This window comes from Tamandua tetradactyla, chromosome 11, assembly GCF_023851605.1.
Source record: "Tamandua tetradactyla isolate mTamTet1 chromosome 11, mTamTet1.pri, whole genome shotgun sequence".
NCBI lineage: Eukaryota > Metazoa > Chordata > Mammalia > Pilosa > Myrmecophagidae > Tamandua > Tamandua tetradactyla.
Window position 1 is genome coordinate 17,563,040 of NC_135337.1, and position 8,485 is coordinate 17,571,524.

Consider the following 8,485-nt stretch of genomic DNA (forward strand, 5'->3'; position numbering starts at 1 on the left):
AGCATTGATGATTCTATATTGCCATCTATGCACATATTGTCAATACTTAGTTGATATTATAGAAAAGGTTTGATGCGATGTGTAATGCATTAAAGTGTTTAAATCACAAATTGTTTGAATAAATACTTCTTGAAACTTCCTGAAATATACCAGATATTATACTACATACTGCAAATACCAACTAAACATGTGCCTCTAGGCCTGAAAAACACAGAATTCTATAGGGGATATATACCACTTTGCTGATCCCATATAACAAAAATAATCACAAAATTATCCAAACGATATACAACAATAAGTCTTTCATCTACAGCTGAGGGTTGGCAGAGACAAGATGGTTATACCCAATGTGATTTTTGTCTAGGGATTTTGTTCTATGTAGCTTATACCTTTTTCTGGGACCAGCAGGCTACTCCAGCCATGTTCTTCTCATAGAAATGGCAGAAATGTAATAGGTGAATCAAATAAATATGAAGTTTATTGAAGTATCATACTGTCAGTTATAGCTCATTCTGTTTGCCTAAGTAAGTCACATGATGAATTCCAAGTAAAGAAATAGCCAAATATGCTACCTTCCCTTAGTGAAAGGATTTGTAAGTTACTTGTCAGAGGTGTGGCTACAAGGTGGTGAGGTGAAGAACTGGGCCAGTGATACAGCCAACCACATGTCAAAACAAATATGCCAGTTAATGTCTCACCCTGTAATAAACAGGAAAATGGGTCAGAACATATGCAATTGCTATATTTAGATATTAGATAATAGAGATCTAAAGAACCAGGATCTCTGAGAGATGGAAAGAAATGTTGTTAATTTTGTGGTTACCACTGGTGCGGTGGTTCAATGCCAATGCCATCATCCAGAAAAACATGTTCTTCAATCCAATTCATCCTTGAGGGTGAGAGTAAGCAGGATCTTTTGATGAGGTTACTTCAGTTAAAGCATGGCCCAAGATGGGTCTTAATTCTATTACTGGAGTCCTTTATAAGAGAAAACCATGGAAGCAAAAAGGTGAAATTAACAAGACCCAGAAGAGAAGGAAGAGACCAGCAGATGCTGCCATGTTCCCTTTTACGTGGCAATGGAGCCCAGGAGAGTTGGCAGCCTGTCTTCAGGAAGAAAGCATCATCCTGATGATGCCTTGGTTTGGACATTTTCCTGTCAATCCTGTAAGCTAATAAATTTCCATTGTTTAAGCCAACCCATTCCATGGTCTTTGCTGGAGCAGCTTATTAACAATTGGTTAAGGCCTGGAGGAACTTTCATGACTGCGGGATGAAAAGGCAGAATACAATCAGCACAGAATGGTCTCACTGATTCGAGACATTATAGATCAGAGTTCAGGGTCGAAATTTGTAGAGGAGAGTGGTAAATAGGAGGAATCTAGGCAGAGGAAAAGCTCCATAAGTCTTCACAGGGATCCTTTTGACTTGATTAGGGAATAGTAAACTGCGCAGGCACATGATGTTGGGCAAAATATCACTCGTGAGATATAAGTTTTAACTATATGCTGTGTATGTCAAACCTTAGTTGAAAAAAAATTGATTAAAAAACTTCCTACACACACTCTCACTCTGCAGGCCCAGATATCTTCATTGATTAATTCTACCATACATTTAAGGAGGAAATCATACTGATCCTTTTCAAACTTTTATTAGGTTATAGAAGAAGAGGGACCACTTAACTTATTTTATAAATCCACAGTATACTGATACAAAACGCTGACAGAAAAAAAGATTGCAGTAAAAGAAAGAAATAACCTTTAGGACACAAACAAAAAATTTCTTAAAGTATTAACATATTGAATCCAGTCATATAGAAAAACATAACATTTCTGATACTTTCATGACCGCATGGGGTTTAATCATTCCAGAAATGCAAGATGTATATAAAATTAAACATTAAGCCGTTATTCACTTTATTGACAGAATAAAAGACAAACCATATGACCACCTCTATAAATGCAAAAAATCACTTGAAATTTCCAATTCCCATTGATACTTCTTTTTTCATTTTTCTGAAATCCCCAATGTTGTTATGCAGTGTTTTAAAAATCCATTTGTCAGTAGTTCAGTGGTAGAATTCTTGCCTGCCATGAGGGAGGCCTAGGTATGATTACCAGACCATGAACCTACCACACCCACCCCCCCCAAATTATCTACTTGTTATCAGATCCTTATCAGACATTACATAAGACTATTTAGAGATTTTTTTTTTCTTATCTGGGCAGGCACCGGTATGGCAGGCAAGAATTCTGCCACTGAGCCACCATTGCACAGCCCTATTTAGAGTCTTTATAATGCTAGTTGGTATGACCAAACCTATATTTTACTGCAGAAATGTTAATTTATTTGATTGTGGGGTGCTAAAGGAATATGCATCACATTATCATTTTTACTTATTTTTTAGTTTTAGAATTCTAAAAGGACTGAATTCTAAAATGCATCTGTTTCCAAAAGTTGGCATTACCTGAATTAGGCAGTCCAAAATCTCATATATTGTGTGCTGGTTTGTAATGATGTATGTCCCCTAGAAAAGCCATGTTTTAATCAAAATCCCATTTTGTAAGGGCAGAATAATCCCTATTCAATACTGTATGTTTGAAAGTATAATCAGATCATCTCCCTGGAGATGTGATTTAATCAAGAGTGGCTGTTAAACTGGATTAGGTGATGACATGTCTCCACCCATTTCAGTGAGTCTTGATAAATTTCTGGAGTCCTATAAAAGAGGAAACATTTTGGAGTATGAAGGAGATTCAGAGAGAGCAAAGCAGAATGCCATAGCCATGAGAATCAGAGTCCACCAGCCAGTGACCTTTGGAGATGAAGAAGGAAAATGCCTCCCGTGGAGCTTCATGAAACAGGAAGGCAGGAGAGGAAGCTAGCAGATGATGCTGTGTTCACCATGTGCCTTTCCAGATGAGAGAGAAGCCCTGACTGTGTCCGCCATGTGCCTTCTCATTTGAGAGAGAAACCCTGAACTTCATCAGCCTTCTTGAACCAAGGTATCTTTCCCTGGATGGATGCCTTTGATTGGACGTTTCTATAGACTTGTTTTAATTGGGACATTTTCTGGACCTTAGAACTGTAAATTAGCAACTTATTAAATTCTCCTTTTTAAAAGCCATTCCATTTGTGGTATATCACATTCTGGCAGCTAGCAAGCTAGGACATATAGTATGCAACAGTAATTGAAATCGAAGTGTGACTTTAAAATATAAAGTATGTACAAATTAAATGCATGAAGCAACATCATAGCTACTCCCAACCCTCAAAACTATAACATTATCAATATTTGTTAAGCCCTTGGGTATATCATCCTAATCACAGAGCGACTCCATTACTTCATATTTATATTGTTCCTTGTTTTAGAGTTTTATCATATATTCATGCTATAAGCAAAAGTTTAAGCTGATTCTGGTATTAGTTTCCAAGAGCTGCCATAACAAATCACCACAAACCATGTGACTTAAAACAACAAAAAATTTATCATCTCACAGTTCTGGAGGCAGGAAGTCAAACTTGAGAGGTTGACAGGGTCACGTTCTGTTCACAGGTCTCTAAGGGAGAATCGTTCCTTGCCTCAACTATCTTCCCTCAGCTTCTGGTGTTCCTTGGCTTGTGGCCGCCTAACTCCAACCTCTGCCTCTGAGTCTTCACACGGCCTTCTTCCTTCTGTGCCTTTCTGTGTATACGTCTCCTTTTCTTATAAGAACACATAATGTTTGTGGCCCACCATAATCCATCTCTAGCATTACCTTGATTGCATCTGCAAAGACCTTCTTTCCATGTGAGGTCACATTCTGAAGCTTCAGGCTGACATGAATTTGGGGGATAAAAGATTCCATCCATTACAGTTCTGCAGATTTCAGCTCTGTGGCATATAATCCAGGCATGAATATGAATGAACCTGTGAGTAGGATTTACTATTCCTCTTACTAGGTTATATCATATAACTAAAAAGAAGGAATTTTGGAGATGTAATTAAGATCTCTAATCAGTTAACTTTAAATTAATCAAAAGGGGCCTAATCTCATAAGATGAACCCTCTAAATGAGGTTCAGGGTGCACAGTGGTTCAGTGGTAGAATGCTCACCTGCCTTGTGGGAGACCCAAGTTCAGTTCCCAGCCCACATACTCCATGCCAACCCGTCCCCCCCAATCCCCAGAAAAAAAGGGTCCATTTGTAGAATTCAGGAAAATTCTTATATTGGCTTTGAGGAAGGAAACATCTATCACGTAAACTGCCTTTAGAGAGGATCATATGGCAAGGTACTCAGGGGGCAAAGATAGCTGAGGGTTGCAGTACTACAACCACAAGGAACTGAATTATGACTTAATTATGTGAACTTGGAGAGGACCCTGGGGTGGCTTGGAGCTATATGTATCCCTGAAAAAACGTGTTTTTAAGCTGAATCCATTTCTATGGGTTTGCTCACATTATAAGTAAGACTTTTTTTTATGAGGTTATCTCAGTTAAACTTTGGACTAGCCCAGTCAGGATGGGTCTTAATCCTATTATAAGAGGTCTTCATAAAATGAGTGAAATCCAGACACAGAAAGAAACCACAGGGAGTTGCCAGAAGCTGAAATTCAACAGAACCTGGAAGAGAACGGACAAGGCAAGAGACACGGCAATGTGTCTTGCCATGTGACAAGCTAAGGACCAAGAATATATGGAAGCCAGCCCCAGAATGCCAGTGTCATCAGGAAGACAGCATGGCCTTGATGTGACCTTGATTTAGACTTTTTCCTAGCCTCCTACCATGAACAAATAAATTCCCATTGCTTACTTTGACCCATTTCTTGGTGTTTGCTTGAGCAGCATAGAGTTGCACCTTGATTAGGGGCTAAGAAGAGGGCATAAATAAGCAAAATCTTGCCCAGATCTTGACCCAAGAGATTGAGAGGTAATAAATTGTTCTTTAAACTGATAAGTTTCTGGTCATTTCTTCTGCAACAATAGAAAAGGAATGATATGCATATCTTCCTGAATAATATAAAATCTTTTATTTTTTCTTATCTGTTCATACAGTAGTTAAGAGGAGATCCAGACACAATGTTTTCACAACCACACAGTCAGGTTACGAAAGCTAAATGGTATAAAATCTTTTATGTTAATATCTCATATTTCATATAAAGAATTGTTTTATGTGTATGTTATGCTTTACATAGTTTTAATATTTCAATAGTATATTTTTGCTCATAAGTTGTTTTAGTATTTAACCATGTTAATAATATAACTGTAAGTTAATGAAGTATCTTTCTTCTAGCTACCTTTGGTGGATACTTATATTATTTACAGATATTTGATATTACAAATGATAATAATGTGAAATTCTTGAACATGCCTCTAGTGCACATATAGGGAAATTTTTCTAGGTTATTTATCTATGAACGTATATGTGGAATTTAATGTATGCAATAATTCAAAGTTGATTTGCCAAATTTTAATTTTTTTAATTGCATAATATGACACATATACAGAGCAAAGAAAGAAAAAAGCAATAGATTTCAAAGCATTCTTCAAGAAATAGTGCAAGAGAAATCCCAGAGTTTGTCATGGGTTACCATACCTTCATCTCAGATTTTTTCTTCTAGCTGCTCCAGAACACTGGAGGTTAGAAGTAATAAATATTTTTTTATCATCATAATTGACTTTTTTCCCTTGTTTTGTGAAAAATAACCAATATATACAAAAAGGCAATAAATTTCAAAGCACAAAGCAACAATTAGTTGTAGAACACATTTCAGAGTTTGGAATGGGTTAAAATTCCACAATGTTAGGTTTTTATGTTTAACTGTTCTAAGATACCATAGACTAAAAGAAATATCAATATAATTATTAAAAAATCATACTTATTTGTTAAACCCTACCTTCTCTGTATAACTCCACCATAACTTTGATCTTTCTCACTCCTTAGGGTTATTTGGGCTACAAACATTCTAAGTTTCTCATGTTGGAAGGAGTTGTCAATCATATTGGATAGGGAGACAGGACTACCTGACGTTCTGGAAAGGCTGGTCCCAATTGGTTTCAGGACTTTCCTGGTCCAGGGACCCATCTGGAGGTTGTAGGTTTGGAAAGTATTCCTAGTGCATGGAACCTTTGGAGAACTTTATATATTGCCCTAGGTTTCCTTTATGATTGGCTGGAATGTTTTTGGTTGGGGGTTGGCAAGTTATGATAGGTAGCAATGTCTAACTGTAGCTGGCATAAGAGTAATCTCCAGAGTAGCCTCTTGACTGTATTTTAACTCCCTCAGCCACTGATATTTTATTTTTTACATTTCTTTTCCCCCTTGTGGTCAGGATGGCATTGTTGATCCCATAGTGTCAGGGCCAGACTCATCTTCCATGCCTCCAGGGAGAATTTCACCCCGTATGCCATGTTCCATGTAGGGAGGAGAGCAATAATTTCACTTGCAGAATTGGGCTTAGAGAGAGTGAGGCCACATCTGAGCAACAAAAGAGGTCCTCCAGAAGTAACTCTTAGGCCTACCTATAGGTAGGCTAAGTTTCTCCCCTACATATGTAAGATTCACAAGATCAAGGCTAAAGATCAAGGGATGGCTTACTGATTTGGGTGTCCCTAATGTTTCACATGATATCAGGGGTTTCCCCTGCAGTAAAATTTAATAGTTCCATATTTTTTATCCCATCCATCAGGGGACTTGGCCAGTATTTTTATATTATCTACAGAATATATTCTGGGATGTATCCAGGCATTTTATTAAACTATACAGGAATAAAGGGTTTCATTCCTATGTTGAATCTGTAGATCAATTTGGGTAGAATTGACATCTTAACTATATTTAACCTTCCTATCTATGAGCAGGAAATATCTTTCTACCTATTTAGGTCTTTGATTAATTTTAGCAATGTCATGTAGTTTTCTCTATACAAGTCTTTTGTGTCCCTAGTTAAGTTCGTTCCTAGGTACTTGATTGATTTAGCTGCTATTTTGAATGGATTTTTTTCCTTAAATGACTCCTCAATTAGATCATTGCTTGCATATAGCAATGTTACTAATTTTTGCCATTAATTTTATATCCTGCTACCTTGCTGAATTTATTTATTAGCTCAAGTAACCTTGTTGTAGAATTGTCAGAATTTTCCAAGTATAGTATCATGTCATCTGCAAATAATGAAAGTTTCACTTCCTTTTTTCCAATTTGGATGCCTTTTATTCTTTTTCATACCTGATTGCTCTGGCTAGAACTTCTAGTACAATGTTGAATAATAGTAGTGACAGAGGGCATCCTTGTCTTGTTCCTGATCTTAGGGGGAACAATTTTCATCTCTCTATATTGAGTACAATGCTGGCCAATGGTTTTTTGTATATGCCTGTTATCATATTGAGGAAGTTACCTTTGATTCTGTCTTCTGAAGTGTTTTTATCATAAAAGAACATTGAAGTTTGTCCAATGCTTCTTTAGCATCAATTGAAATAATCATGTGATTTCCCCCTTTCAATTTGTTAATGTGCTGTATTAATTACATTATTTGATTTTCTTGTAGTGAACTGTCCTTGCATTCCCGGTATAAATCCCACTTGATCCTGGTGTATAATTATTTTAATGTGTTGTTGGATTCAATTTGTGTATATTTTGTTGGGAATTTTTGCATTTATGTTTATTAGGGAGATTGGCTTTCCTTTGTTATGGCATCTTTACCTGGTTTTGTTATTGAAATAACTTTACCTACATAAAATGAGTTAGGATGTGTTCATTTTTCCTCAATATTTTTGGAAGAATTTGAGTAGGATTGGTGTTAGTTCTTTTGGGACTGCTTCATAAAATTCCCCTGTGAAGACATCTGACTTAGGCTTTTCTCTGTAGGAAGTTTTTTGATGAATGATTGACTCTCTTTACTTGTGATTGGTTTGTTGAAAGCTTCTATTTCTTCTTGAGTTAGTGTAGCTTGTCTTATGATTTCTTTTATTTCTTCAGAGTCTATGATAACACACATCTTCCCATTTCAGATTTTATTTGCATCCTATCTCTTTTTATTTCTGTCAGCCTTGCTAATGGTCCATCTATTTTATTGATTTAATCAAAGAACCAGCTTTTGGTTTCCTTGATTCTTTCTGCTATTCTTTTATTCTCCCATTCATTTAACTCTGCTTTAATCTTGGTTATTTCTTTTCTTCTATGTGCTTTAGGGTTAATTTGCTGTCTTTTCTCAAGGTTCTCCAGGTAAGCAGTTAAATCCCCAAATTTTTCTCTTTCTTATTTTTTAATATAGGCATTTAGGGGAAAAAATTCCCTCTTAACACAGCTTTGTCATCTCCCGTAAGTTCTGATATGCTGTATTCTCATTTACAGTCACCTCCAGATAGCTACTGATTTCTCTCACAATTTCTTCTTTGACCCACTGGTTGTTTAAGAGTGTGTTATTTAATCTCTATATATTTGTGAAAGTTCTTGTTCTTTGGTGGTTATTGATTTCCAGTTTCATTCCATTGTGATCATAGAAAGTACTT